Below are 16,202 nucleotides of genomic sequence, written 5' to 3'. Positions count from 1 at the left end.
TATATTAAATACAAGAAACCAAAATCATACCTTGGCCGATTTTTCTGTATAACCCAAGGCAACATAAATAGGCAAGATCTCAAACTTCACCACTAAAATCAGCAATCCAATGACTCAATCAAGTTTTCATCTCCTCAATGGTGCTCCAAAACACAATTACACACTACCTATGCACATTACTACATCTATATACAAATTTTCAATACCTAACACACAATAATCCAAGAATCCACAAGGTTTAGAGAGCCCTTACCTTACCCGTACCTCAAATGAGCAAAACCCGTTAATCCATCAAGTTTAATTTGAGCCTAAACATCATGACATCAAGTTTTAACAACTAAACCCCCAAAATTTTGAAAATCATGGAAATTGAGAGGCTGAGATGAGAGATGGGTTTTCTTACCGAAATTGGTTACCAAGCTTTATAGAGCTCGACATACTGGACGCATGGCTGTAAACGATGCGGCGATCGGAGCTCGGAGTGAGAAGATATGGTACTTTGAAGTGGAACCAAGGATTTATTTTCTTTCCCTTGTTCTTGAGCTTGCTTTTAGCGTTCTTTCTGAATGGGGGAAGAAGAATAATTCTTCTTTAAGTGTATTGGGCAGATGGGTTAGGCCTTGGGCCCAATATGGGCCTGGTTCTCCCAGTTTGTTCTGTTTGGCCCAATCTTTAGCCAAATTCTTTAAAATTAGTGTCAAAATTCTTATTTTAATTAGCTCTATATTAATAAACTATAAAATTCAAATTTTTAATTTAAAAATTAATTTACTGATTGATTATCTACTAAAGTTACGGAGTTTATATTTTTTTAAAAAATTGCAAAGTAACGAAAAAATTAAAATAGTAATTAATATATAACAAAATCAATGAGGCCCACTTTCAAGTAACTTAACTCTTATTTAACCCAAAAGTGGTTGTGTTTAAGAAAACACAAGTATCATATGAAATCTGAAAAGAATAATTGGCCTATATGAATTTGAACTTAGAACCAAATACCAAATACCACGTTTCAAGATGATGGCTCTTCACTTGTTCAAAACTGTCTCATCCTGACCTGAGAGACAAAAAATCTCAAACAGCATATTAGCAATATTAGAACAAAGAATGATAACTAAGAATGCCTAAATTAGTTCTAAATTAACAAAACCTGTCCTCAGCCAGTGATTTAGTGAATATATCAGCTAATTATTCCTCTAATTTAACAAATTAAATGTTAATATTACCCTTTTGAACACATTTTCTTATTGAGTGAAATCTCACTTCAATGTGTTTTGTTCTGGAGTTTAAAACTGGATTTTTGGAAATATTAATGGCACTCATATTATCACACAACAAGAAAACGTTATCAACGTTCAATTTACATTTAGCCAACTGAGTTTTCAACTATAACAATTGTGAACAGCAAGACAAAGTAGCAATGTATTTGACTTCAATAGTGGAAAGTGTCACTATAGACTACTTCTTGCTTGATCAAACATTCAAGGATCTGCCCAGAAAATAGCAAATATCAGAAGTACTCCTTTTATCAACTCCATCTCCAGCAAAATCTGCATCACAATAATCAACTATAGAAAATTTGTCAGACCTAGAATACCATAAATCAAAGTTGGATGTGCTATGAACATATTTAATGATTCTTTTAACTGTAGAAAGATGTGACTCTTTTAGTTGTGATTGGAACCTTGAACAAATTCTAACACTTTGCACAATATCAAGTCTAGAGGATGTTAAGTACCTAAGGGAGCCTATCATGCCTCTATACCTAGTCTCATCAATATCTTTCTCAGTTTCACCTTTTTCTAAGTTAGAATTAGGGTGCATGGGAGTCTCCATGGATTTGGCATTCTCCATACCAAACTTCTTAACAAGTTTATTGGCATACTTCTCTGGGTGAATAAAAGTTTTATTTTGAGTTTATTTAATTTGAAGCCCAAGAAAAAAAATTAAGTTTACCCATAATACTTATGCCAAATTCACTAGTCATGATTTTTCCAAAATAAGCACAAAGTGATTCATTTATTCAGCCAAAGATAATGTCATCAACATAAATTTGAATTAAGATGAAAGAATCATTAGAGTTTTTAATGAATAGAGTAGTGTCTGTAGTGCCTCTTTGAAAACCATTTTTTAAAAGGAAAGAACTAAGTTTTGAATACCAAGCTCTTGGAGCTTGTTTTAACACATAAAGAGCTTTTGAAAGTTTAAAAATATGATTTGGAAATTCTTTATTTTCAAAACCTGGACCTGTGCCATATAGACTTCTCTATCAATCACACCATTTAAAAAATATATATTTCACATCCATTTGAAAGAGTTTAAAGCCACTGATGAGCAGATATTTTATACGCTTTTTGGCATCATTTTCATATAGTTTTTAGTATGTTTTGTTTAGTTTTTATTAAGTTTTTAAAGGTTTTAGTGTTAAATTCACATTTTTGGATTCTACTATGATTTTTTGTGTTGTTGAGCAATTTTAGGTATCTTCTGGCTAAAATTGAGGAGCTGGAGCAAAATTCTGATTCAAAGACAGAGAAAGCACTACAGATGTTGTCTGGATCTGATCTACCTGCACTCAAAAGAGCTTTTCTGGAGCTACAGAGATCCAAATAGATATTTCTTAACAACTACGGAAAGCTAACCTTCACAGCTTTCCAGCAATGTATAATAGTCTATACTTTGCTTTGAATTAGAAGGCTCAAAACTGGCGCCCAATGCCAGTCTTCTGCCCCCTTCCAGGTGTCCAGCGCCCAAAAGCAGAGACTAGCATCCAAACACCCAAAGAGGATCCCCTAGCCAGTGTTCAACACCCTAAACATCTTCTAGCACGTAGATCTCATCAAAGCTCAGCCCAAACACTCACCAAGTGGGCCTCAGAAGTGGATTTTAGCACTAAATAGACTGTTTTACCCTTACTAGTCATTTGTTTAGTATTTAAAGTGTATTTTACATAATCATTCGAGGATGATACATCATCTACACTATACAAGTTTTTACCATTGTATTTCCTTTTAGTATGAGTTTCTAAACCTCCTAGGTTGAGGGGAGGAGCCCTGCTGAGTCCTATGAATTATTAAAAGTATTACTATTTTTCTTCGATCTGTGTTTGATTAATTCTAAGATGTATATTTGTACTTCAACATGGTGAATAGGATGATCAGTGACAATCAGCTCTGTTAATCATACTAAGATGAACGTGCCTGACAAACACCCATGTCTACTTAGGTTCGTGTGAATACTTCAGTGGAAAGCACGAATCACTAGCTTGATTATACATCTCTCAGATAGCTAATCCATGACTTTGTTGGGGACTTCTCAAGACACCAGTTCATTCAATTTATGGGGAGATTAGGGTCTCTGTGGTAGAGGCTAGAACCCAAAGATGTAGCATTCTCTGATCCGGAAGATTTGACCTTGTCTGTGGCATTTTGAGTAGGATCATTAAGGAGAATGGACTGTACGCGCTTCACCCTCAAGCAAAGATGGATCCACACTAACCCTGGGGTTCAGATCCGAAGGAGTATTGACGACCTCTCAATAAAGGCGTTAATCATTTATAGTCTTCCATTGAAGAAATCACTCACAAGCCAAGAAGACAGTAATATCAGAGTTAATTCAGAAGAACAAAGCAACTCCAATCCTCAACTATATTCCTAGTATAGATTCCAATTCAGTATTCTTATCATTAATTGCCCTTGCATCAATCTAACTGAATTATTATTTGCCTGACTAAGACTTGCAAGATAACCATATCTTGCTTTAAACTACAATACTCGTGGGATCGACCTTGACTCGCTCAGGTATTACTTGGACGACCCAGTGCACTTGCTGGTACAGCTGTACGAAAGTGTGGGGATTCGTGCACCAGCACAATGGGCATCATATGCTAGAAAAAGGCTTACAACATCCATTCGGGCCACAGGAGAGAAGGATTTATCAAAGTCTATCCCTTTTTCTTGATCATATCCTTTTGTCACCAATCTTGCTTTGTTCCTAGCAGTGACTCCATCTTCACCCAATTTGTTCCTGAAAATCCATTTAGTGATGGTCATCTTCTTTCCAATAGGATTAGGAACAAAAGTCCACACTTGATTCTTCTCAAATTGTTTAAGTTCTTCCTCCATAGCCTTTACCCAAAAAGGATCTTCAAGTGCTTCTTTGATATTTTGAGGCTCAATTTGTAATAGAAAGGTTAAATTCATTTCTTTAATAGCCTTTCTAGAGGAGGATCGAGTTGTGACACCTTAAGAAACATCCCAAATAATGAATTCTTGTGGATAGTTCTTCGAAAATCTTGATTCATGGGGTCTTAAGGATTTATGAATAGATTCGGGTAAGCTAGGATTAATGGAACTGGTATTCCTATGGATTTCACCAATTACAGGAGATAAAATAGAATTGTCTCTTGTAGGATCATCTGCAATAGCTGAATCAGGCTCAGGTTGCACAGAATTATGATTTTCTTGATTTTTGGCTTCATTTTTGTTGCTCTCCACTTGATTTCCTGCATCACAGTCTTCCAAAATATTTTGAACAATGTTAGAATCACAAAATATAACATGTATGGACTTATCAATGATTCTAACATCTTGATGGTAAACTCTATATGCTTTGCTAGTTGTGGAGTAACCTACAGATATACATTCATATGTTTTTGGATCAAACTTTCTTAAATTTTCTTTTGTGTTTAAAACAAAGCATTTGCATCCAAAGATATGAAAGTAATTCAAATTTGTGGGATTTCTTTTCAAAGTTCATAAGGGGATTTCTTCAAAAATTTCCTTTTGATTGTTCTATTTAAAATGTAGCATGCCGTATTCACAGCTTCAACCCAAAGGAACTTAGGAACTTCACTTTCACATAACAAGGCCCTAGCCATTTCTTGAAGACTTCTATTTCTTCTTTCCACAATACCATTTTGTTAGGGTGTTCTTGGACAAGAGAAATTGTGTGAAATTTCAAGTTCATCACAAAAAGATTCAAATAATTTATTTTCAAACTCTTTACCATGATCACTTCTAATGGAAGTTATCTTTAAATCCTTTTTATTTTGAATTCTTTTGCTAAAAATCTCAAAGGCCGAAAATGCATCATTTTTTTATGTGCAATAAATAAAACCCAACCAAATTTTCTATAATAATTCAAATTCACCAAACCATAGTGTTTACCACCCAAACTTTGAGTTCTAGTTGGATCAAAGAGATCAATATGTAGCAATTCAAGTGGCCTTTTAGAAGAAATGTCTTCCTTTTGTTTAAAGTAACTCTTTGTTTATTTTTTTATTTGACAAGCATCACATGTGATGTGATGCAAACAAAATTTCAATTTGAAATTTTTTCTCAATAAAAGAATCACTTTGTTGCAAGTATAGTTCCAAACCGGCAATTGACTCACATCGGAGTTTGATTTTGTTTGTCACAAGTACAAACTAAAAAAAATCGAGAGTATTTAAACCTCGGGTCGTCTCTCAAAAAAATTGCAGTGAGGTATGCATATTATCGGTTATAAATTTCAAGGGGGTTTGCAGATAAGAGAACAATAATCTAAATGATAATAAAATAAAGAAAATAACTAATGATAACAAATACTAAAGAGGCATTCATGGCAAAGATTGAGAATGAAGGTTTTCTATCCCAGTCATTAATCATAACACAACAATTACCAAGAGTTAAGCCTATTACGTTATCCCTATATTGAGAGAAAGTCAAATTGGCCTAGTTAACTGATAAACCACTATTTTATAATTTATCTTGTGCTCAATTGAGTGATTTTATCAATTTTTCACCCACTTATTCATATGAATTGTATGGTTTTACAATTCCTTCCTTATTTTATGATATATGTGAAAATATGTTTCCTATGCCTTAAAATTGTTAAATTTAATTATCCTTTATTACCATTCGATGCCATGATCTGTGTGTTGAGTATTTTCAGGCTTTATAGGGCAAGAATGGCTTAGAGGACAGAAAGAAAACACACAAAAATGGAAGGAACGCACAAAATGGAGTTTTTGAAGAATTGGCAGCGACGCGAACGCATTGACGATACGACTGCGTGCCTTGCGCAAAATGGCATCGACGCGAACGCGTGAACGACGCGGACGCTTGACTAGCGCAAAACATAACTGACGTGGATGCGTGGAAGAGAAAAACTCCAGATGACGCGGAAGTGTGACGGACCCCACGTGCAGAAAATTGTAGAAGTCGGCCCCAGCGATTTCTGGACCCTTTTTGGTCCAGATCCAAGTCCAAAAAACACAGATTAGAGGCTATAAAGTGGGGAAATGCATCCATTCTTGGGGGGACATGGTGCACGAAATTGTGATCAATACTTTTCACAACTCAAATAATCCCCGGTGATGAACCCAAAAACTTGGTGTTCACTACCATGGCATAAACACAACTTCGCACAACTAACCAGCAAGTGTACTGGGTCATCCAAGTAATAAACCTTACGCGAGTAAGGGTCGATCCCACAGAGATTGTTGGTATGAAGCAAGCTATGGTCACCTTGTAAATCTTAGTCAGGCAAACTCAAATGGTTATGAATGATGAATAAAACATAAAGATAGAGATAGAGATACTTATGTAATTCATTGGTGGGAATTTCAGACAAGCGTATGGAGATGCTTGGTCCCTTCTGTCTCTCTGCTTTCCTATTGTCTTCATCCAATCCTTCTTACACCTTTCCATGGCAAGCTGTATGCAAGGGTTTCACCGTTGTCAGTGGCTACCTCCCATTCTCTCAGTGAAAATGTTCAACGCACCCTGTCACGGCACGGCTATTCATCTGTCGATTCTCAATCAGGTTGGAATAGAATCCAGTGATTCTTTTGCGTCTGTCACTAACGCCCAGCCTTCAGGAGTTTGAAGCTCGTCACAATCATTCAATCATTGAATCCTTCTCAGAATACCACAGACAAGGTTTAGACCTTCCGGATTCTCTTGAATGCCGCCATCAATTTTAGCTTATACCACAAAGATTCCGGTTAAAGAATCCAAGAGATATCCACTCAATCTAAGGTAGAACGGAGGTGGTTGTCAGGCACACGTTCATAGGTGAGAATGATGATGAGTGTCACGGATCATCACATTCATCAAGTTGAAGAACAAGTGATATCTTAGAACAAGAACAAGCGGAATTGAATAGAAGAACAATAGTAATTGCATTAATACTCGAGGTACAGCAGAGCTCCACACCTTAATCTATGGCGTGTAGAAACTCCACCGTTGAAAATACATAAGAACAAGGTCTAGGCATGGCCGTGAGGCCAGCCTCCCAATGATCTAAGAACTAGACGTCCAAAGATGATCCTAAGATCGAAAAATGATCCAAAAATAAAAATACAATAGTAAAATGTCCTACTTATAGAGAACTAGTAGCCTAGGGTTTACAGAGATGAGTAAATGACATAAAAATCCACTTCCGGGCCCACTTGGTGTGTGCTTGGGCTGATCATTGAAGCATTTTTATGTAGAGACTCTTCTTGGAGTTAAACGCCAGATTTGGTGCCAGTTTGGGCGTTTAACTCCCATCCTTGTGCCAGTTCCGGCATTTAACGCTGGGAATTCTGATGGTGACTTTGAACGCCGGTTTGGGCCCTCAAATCTTGGGCAAAGTATGGACTATCATATATTGCTGGAAAGCCCAGGATGTCTACTTTCCAACGCTGTTGAGAGCGCGCCAATTGTGCTTCTGTAGCTCCAGAAAATCCACTTTGAGTGCAGGGAGGTCAGAATCCAACAGCATCTGCAGTCCTTTTTAGTCTCTGAATCAGATTTTTGCTCAAGTCCCTCAATTTCAGCCAGAAAATACTTGAAATCACAGAAAAACACAAAAACTCATAGTAAAGTCCAGAAAAGTGAATTTTAATTAAAAACTAATAAAAATATACTAAAAACTAACTAGATCACACTAAAAACATACTAAAAACAATGCCAAAAAGCGTACAAATTATCCGCTCATCACAACACCAAACTTAAATTGTTGCTTGTCCTCAAGCAACTGAAAATCAAATAAGATAAAAAGAAGAGAATATGCAATTAATTCCAAAAACATCTATGAAGATCAGTATTAATTAGATGAGCGGGACTTTTAGCTTTTTGCCTCTGAATAGTTTTGGCATCTCACTCTATCCTTTGAAATTCAGAATGATTGGCTTCTTTAGGAACTCAGAATCCAGATAGTGTCATTGATTCTCCTAGTTAAGTATGATGATTCTTGAACACAGCTACTTATTGAGTCTTGGCCGTGGCCCAAAGCACTTTGTCTTCCAGTATTACCACCGGATACATACATGCCACAGACACATAATTGGGTGAACCTTTTCAGATTGTGACTCAGCTTTGCTAGAGTCCCCAATTAGAGGTGTCCAGGGTTCTTAAGCACACTCTTTTTGCCTTGGATCATGATGCTATGGATCATGATGGCCCGGTCTAGAGTAACTTCAGACCGGTTGCTAGTGGGAATGTTTGAGCGTTGGATAAACTCCAACCATCCTCTAGCCACGGGCTTGAGGTCATGCCTTCTCAATTGAACCGGCTTTCCTCTTGAATCTCTCTTCCATTGGGCGCCCTCTTCACAAATGACTGTGAGGACTTGGTCCAACCTTTGATCAAAGTTGACCTTTCTAGTGTAAGGATGTTCATCTCCTTGCATCATGGGCAAGTTGAATGCCAACCTTACATTTCCCAGACTAAAATCCAAGTATTTCCCCCGAACCATAGTAAGCCAATTCTTTGGATCCGGGTTCACACTTTGATCATGGTTCTTGGTGATCCATGCATTGGCATAGAATTCTTGAACCATTAAGATTCCGACTTGTTGAAAGGGGTTGGTAAGAACTTCCCAACCTCTTCTTCGGATCTCATGTCGGATCTCCGGATATTCACTCTTTTTGAGTTTGAAAGGGACCTCGGGGATCACCTTCTTCAAGGCCACAACTTCATAGAAGTGGTCTTGATGCACCCTTGAGATGAGTTTCTCCATCTCCCATGACTCGGAGGTGGAAGATTTTGCCTTCCCTTTCCTCTTTCTAGAGGTTTCTCTGGCCTTGGATGCCATAAATGGTTATGGAAAAACAAAAAGCAATGCTTTTACCACACCAAACTTAAAAGGTTTGCTCGTCCTCGAGCAAAAGAGAAAAGAAGAGAGTAGAAGAAGAAGAAACGAAGGAGATGGAAATGGCTTTGTGGTTTGGCCAAAGGGGGAGAAGTAGTGTTTAGGTTGTGTGAAAATGAAGGAGAGAAGATGGGTTTATATAGGGGTGGGGAGAGGGTAGGGTTTGGCTATGGGAGGGTGGGTTTGGGTGGGAAAGTGGTTTGAATTTGAATGGTGAGGTAGGTGGGGTTTTATGAAGGATGGATGTGAGTGGTGAAGAGAAAGATGGGATTTGATAGGTGAAGGGTTTTTTGGGGAAGAGGTGTTGAGGTGATTGGTGAATGGGTGAAGAAGAGAGAGAGTGGTGGGGTAGGTGGGGATCCTGTGGGGTCCACAGATCCTGAGGTGTCAAGGAAAAGTCATCCTTGCACCAAGTGGCGAGCAAAATTGCTCTTTGTGCCAATTCTGGCGTTAAACGCCGGGCTGGTGCCCATTTCTGGCGTTTAACGCCAAGTTCTTGCCCTTCTCTGGCGTTTAACGCCAGTCTGGTGCCCCTTTCTAGCGTTAAACGCCCAGAATGGTGCCAGACTGGGCGTTAAACGGCCATCTGCTAGCCTTACTGGCGTTTAAATGCCAGCAAGATCTTCCTCCAGGGTGTGCTGTTTTTCTTTCTGTTTTTCATTCTATTTTTGCTTTTTTTCAATTGATTTTGTGACTTCTCATGATCATCAACCTACAGAAAACATAAAATAACAAAGGACAATAGATAAAATATAACATTGGGTTGCCTCCCAACAAGCGTTTCTTTAATGTCAGTAGCTTGACAGAGGGCTCTCATGGATCCTCAGGGATGTTCAGAGCAATGTTGGAACCTCCCAATACCAAACTTAGAGTTTGAATGTGGGGGTTCAACACCAAACTTAGAATTTGGTTGTGGCCTCCCAACGCCAAACTTAGAATTTGACTGTGGGGGCTCTGTTTGGCTCTGTTTTGAGAGAAGCTCTTCATGCTTCCTCTCCATGATGACAGAGGGATATCCTTGAGCCTCAAACACAAAGGATTCTTCATTCACTTGAATGATTAATTCTCCTCTATCAACATCAATCACTGCCTTTGCTGTGGCTAGGAAGGGTCTGCCAAGGATGATGGATTCATCCATGCACTTCCCAGTCTCTAGGACTATGAAATCAGCAGGGATGTAATGGTCTTCAACTTTTACCAGAACATCCTCTACAAGTCCATAAGCTTGTTTTCTTGAGTTGTCTGCCATCTCTAGTGAGATTTTTGCAGCTTGCACCTCAAAGATCCCTAGCTTCTCCATTACAGAGAGAGGCATGAGGTTTACACTTGACCCTAGGTCACACAAGGCCTTCTTAAAGGTCATGGTGCCTATGGTACAAGGTATTGAGAACTTCCCAGGATCTTGTCTCTTTTGAGGTAATTTCTGCCTAGACAAGTCATCCAGTTCTTTGGTGAGCAAAGGGGGTTCATCCTCCCAAGTCTCATTACCAAATAACTTGTCATTTAGCTTCATGATTGCTCCAAGGTATTTAGCAACTTGCTCTTCAGTGACATACTCATCCTCTTCAGAGGAAGAATACTCATCAGAGCTCATGAATGGCAGAAGTAAGTTCAATGGAATCTCTATGGTCTCAGTGGGAGCCTCAGATTCCCATGGTTCCTCATTGGGGAACTCATTGGAAGCCAGTGGACGTCCATTGAGGTCTTCCTCAGTGGCGTTCACTGCCTCTTCCTCCTTTCCAAATTCGGCCATGTTGATGGCCTTGCACTCTCCTTTTGGATTTTCTTCTGTATTGCTTGGGAGAGTACTAGGAGGGAGTTCAGTAATTTTCTTGCTCAGCTGACCCACTTATGCCTCCAAGTTTCTAATGGAAGACCTTGTTTCAGTCATGAAACTTTGAGTGGTTTTGATTAGATCAGAGACCATGGTTGCTAAGTCAGAGTGGTTCTGCTTAGAACTCTCTGTCTGTTGCTGAGAAGATGATGGAAAAGGCTTGCCATTGCTAAACATTTTTCTTCCACCATTATTGTTGTTGAAACCTTGTTGAGGTCTCTGTTGATCCTTCCATGAGAGATTTGGATGATTTCTCCATGAAGGATTATAGGTGTTTCCATAGGGTTCTCCCATGTAATTCACCTCTTCCATTGAAGGGTTCTCAGGATCATAAGCTTCTTCTTCAGATGAAGCTTCCTTAGTACTACCTGGTGCATTTTGCATTCCAGACAGACTTTGAGAAATCATATTGACTTGCTGAGTCAATATTTTGTTCTGAGCCAATATGGCATTCAGAGTGTCAATCTCAAGAACTCCTTTCTTCCGATTTGTCCCATTGTTCACAGGATTTCTTTCAGAAGTATACATGAATTGGTTATTTGGAACCATTTCAATTAGTTCTTGAGCTTCTGTAGGCGTCTTCTTCAGATGAAGAGATCCTCCAGCAGAGCTATCCAAAGACATCTTGGACAGTTCAGACAGACCATCATAGAAAATACCTATGATGCTCCATTCAGAAAGCATGTCAGAGGGACACTTTCTGATCAATTGTTTGTATCTTTCCCAAGCTTCATAGAGGGATTCTCCTTCCTTCTGTCTGAAGGTTTGGACTTCCACTCTAAGCTTACTCAATTTTTGAGGTGGAAAGAACTTTGCCAAGAAGGCATTGACTAGCTTTTCCCAAGACTTCAGGCTTTCTTTAGGTTGTGAGTCCAACCATATTCTAGCTCTGTCTCTTACAGCAAAAGGGAATAGCCTAAGTCTGTAGACTTCAGGGTCAACCCCATTAGTCTTGACAGTGTCACAGATTTGCAAGAATTTAGCTAAAAACTGATGAGGATCTTCCAATGGAAGTCCATGGAACTTGCAATTCTGTTGCATTAGAGAAACTAATTGAGGCTTAAGCTCAAAGTTGTTTGCTCCAATGGCAGGGATAGAGATGCTTCTCCCATAGAAGTCGGGAGTAGGTGCAGTAAAATCACCCAGCACCTTCCTTGCATTGTTGGCATTGTTGTTATTTTCGGCTGCCATGAGTTCTTCTTCTTTGAAGATTTCTGTTAGGTCCTCTACAGAGAATTGTGCCTTAGCTTCTCTTAGCTTTCGCTTCAAGGTCCTTTCAGGTTCAGGGTCAGCCTCAACAAGAATGCTTTTGTCTTTGCTCCTGCTCATATGAAAGAGAAGAGAACAAGAAAATATGGAATCCTCTATGTCACAGTATAGAGATTCCTTGAGGTTTCAGAGGAAAAGAAAAATGGAAGGAAGAGTTAGAAAATTCGAACTTATCAAGAAAGATGGAGTTCGAATTGTGCATTAAGGAATAGTGTTAGTCCATAAATAGAAGGATGTGAGAAGAGGGGAAGAAATTTTCGAAAATAATTTAAAAGATTTTGAAAACATTTTGAAAAACACTAATTGATTTTCGAAAACCAAGAGTGGAAAAGAAATCAAGTTATTTTTGGAAAAGATGTTGAAATTAGAAATTAAGAAGATATGATTGAAAACTATTTTGAAAAAGATGTGATTAGGAAGATATGATTGGTTTTAAAAAAGATGTGATTGAGAAGATATGATTTGAAAAATATTTTAAAAAGATTTGATTTTAAAAATTAATAACTTGGCTAACAAGAAAAGATATGATTCAAACTTTAAACCTTTCTCAACAGAAAAGGCAACATACTTGAAATGTTGAATCAAATCATTAATTGGTAGCAAGTATTTTTGAAAATAGAAAGAAATTGATTTTGAAAAAGATTTGATTGAAAAAAATTGATTTGAAAAAGATTTGATTTTGAAAAGATTTTGAAAACTAAAAAAATTTGATTTGAAAACAAAATCTTCCCTCTTGTGCCATCCTGACATTAAACGCCCAGAATGGTGCACATTCTGGCGTTTAACGCCCAAACCACTACCCTTTTGGGCGTTAAACGCCCAGCCAGGAACCCTGGCTGGCGTTAAACGCCCAGCCAGGCACCCTGGCTGGCGTTTAAACGCCAGTTTGCCCTTTTTCACTGGGTGTTTTGAACGCCCAGCTTTTTCTGTGTGATTCCTCTGCTGAATGTTCTGAATCTTCAATTCCCTGTATTATTGACTTGAAAAGACACAAATTAAAAATATTTTTGGATTTTTAATAATCAGAATGTAACTAAAATCAAATAATAATACATGCAAGACACCAAATTTCGCAGTTTGTATACTACTGACACTAACAAAATGAGAATGCATATGAGACACATAAACACTGAAGTCAAGAGAATTTAAAAATCAGAGTAAGTAAATCATCAAGAACAACTTGAAGATCACTGAAGACACATGAAAAATGCATGCAATTGACACCAAACTTAACATGAGACTCTAGACTCAAACAAGAAATATTTTTGGATTTTATGATTTTGTAAATTTTTTTTTTGGATTTTTTCGAAAATTAAGTGAAGAAGAAAATAAAGATATCAAAATTCTTAATGAGAATTCCAGGAATCATGCAATGTTAGTCTAAGACTTCGGTCCAGGATTTAGACATGGCTTCATAGCCAGCCAAGCTTTCAAAGAAAGCTCCGGTCCAAAACACTAGACATGGCCAATGGCCAGCCAAGCCTTAGTAGATCATTGCTCCAACAGCAAGATTGATAGAAATCAAGAAGCTATTGTGATGATAAGTTGAAACCTCGGTCCAATAAAATTAGACATGGCTTCACAGCCAGCCAGACTTCAACAGATCATCATGAAACTCTAGAATTCATTCTTAAGAATTCTAAAAAATACCTAATCTAAGCAACAAGATGAACCGTCAGTTGTCCATACTCAAACAATCCCCGACAACAGCGCCAAAAACTTGGTGCACGAAATTGTGATCAATACTTTTCACAACTCAAATAATCCCCGGTGATGAACCCAAAAACTTGGTGTTCACTACCATGGCATAAACACAACTTCGCACAACTAACCAGCAAGTGTACTGGGTCGTCCAAGTAATAAACCTTACGCGAGTAAGGGTCGATCCCACAGAGATTGTTGGTATGAAGCAAGCTATGGTCACCTTGTAAATCTTAGTCAGGCAAACTCAAATGGTTATGAATGATGAATAAAACATAAAGATAGAGATAGAGATACTTATGTAATTCATTGGTGGGAATTTCAGACAAGCGTATGGAGATGCTTGGTCCCTTCCGTCTCTCTGCTTTCCTACTGTCTTCATCCAATCCTTCTTACTCCTTTCCATGGCAAGCTGTATGCAAGGGTTTCACCGTTGTCAATGGCTACCTCCCATCCTCTCAGTGAAAATGTTCAACGCACCCTGTCACGGCACGACTATTCATCTGTCGATTCTCAATCAGGTTGGAATAGAATCCAGTGATTCTTTTGCGTCTGTCACTAACGCCCAGCCTTCAGGAGTTTGAAGCTCGTCACAGTCATTCAATCATTGAATCCTACTCAGAATACCACAGACAAGGTTTAGACCTTCTGGATTCTCTTGAATGCCGCCATCAATTCTAGCTTATACCACGAAGATTCCGGTTAAAGAATCCAAGAGATATCCACTCAATCTAAGGTAGAACGGAGGTGGTTGTCAGGCACACGTTCATTGGTTAGATTGGTTAGATAAAGAACAAAGTTTTAGAAAGCACGACTAGAAAAGAATAGAGTGATTAACCCCAAACACTGAGTGATTGGAGAGTAAACATAAATCCAGTGAGGGTTCAATAGCTCATTCCCATATATCCATGTTTAATTATTAATTGTCTTGCAAGTTTGTGACTATCTAAACTCAACTCAATTGTGACTGTGCTTTAATATGATTTGGCTTTAATTGTACATATATGATTCCTTGAAAATATGAATCAATTCAACCATATGTAAGCTTTATATATATATATATATATATATATATATATATATATATATATATATACACAAGTGAATAGTAAGTAGAATTGCATAACTCATTTAGGTAGCTTGCATTTAGAATAGATTGCATTGCACAAGATTCCACCATTTTACCTCCATTCTCTTCTCTCGGATTCAGCATGAGGACATGCTAATGTTTAAGTGTGGGGAGGTTGATAGACCACTATTTTATGATTTATCTTGTGCTCAATTGAGTGATTTTATCAATTTTCACCCACTTATGCATATGAATTGCATGGTTTTACAATTCCTTCCTTATTTTATGATATATGTGAAAATATGTTTCCTATGCCTTAAAAATGTTAAATTTAATTATCCTTTATTACCATTTGATGCCGTGATTTGTGTGTTGAGTATTTTCAGGCTTTATAGGGCAGGAATGGCTTAGAAGACAGAAAGAAAATACGCAAAAATTGAAGGAACGCACAAAATGGAGTTTTTGAAGAATTGGCAGCGACGCGAATGCATGGACGACGCGACTGCGTGCCTTGAGCAAAATGGCATCGACACAAACGTGTGAACGACGCAGACGCGTGACTAATTGGTGCACGGATTTTGTGATCATCAACAATGGCTCCAATAATTTGGTAGCTCTCACACATAAATTACACTTAGTCACAACTCCACATAACTAACCAGCAAGTGCACTGGGTCGTCCAAGTAATACCTTACGTGAGTAAGGGTCGATCCCACGGAGATTGTTGGTATGAAGCAATCTATGGTCATCTTGTAAATCTCAGTCAGGCTGATTCAAATATGATTGGATTAGATATTCAAAAGATAAATAAAATAAACAGAAAATAAAGATAAAGTTACTCATGTAATCCAATGGTGGGAATTTCAGATAGGTGCATGGAGGTGCATGGAGGTGCTGTGTTCCTTCCGAATCTCTACTTTCTTATTACATTATCCAATCCTTCTTACTCCTTTCCATGGCAAGCTGTATGTAAGGCGTCATCGTTGTCAATGGCTACATCCCATCCTCTCAGTGAAAAAGGTCCAAATGCTCTGTCATAGCACGGCTAATCATCTATCGGTTCTCAATCAGGTTGGAGTAGAATCCAGTGATTCTTTTGCGTCTGTTACTAACGCCCAGCCTTCAGGAGTTTGAAGCTCGTCACAGTCATTCAATCCCGGAATCCTACTCGGAATACCACAGACAAGGTTAGACTTTCCAGATTCCCAT

The sequence above is a fragment of the Arachis hypogaea genome, chromosome 6, assembly GCF_003086295.3.
Source record: "Arachis hypogaea cultivar Tifrunner chromosome 6, arahy.Tifrunner.gnm2.J5K5, whole genome shotgun sequence".
Lineage (NCBI taxonomy): Eukaryota > Viridiplantae > Streptophyta > Magnoliopsida > Fabales > Fabaceae > Arachis > Arachis hypogaea.
Note: the sequence above shows the minus strand (reverse complement) of the source record.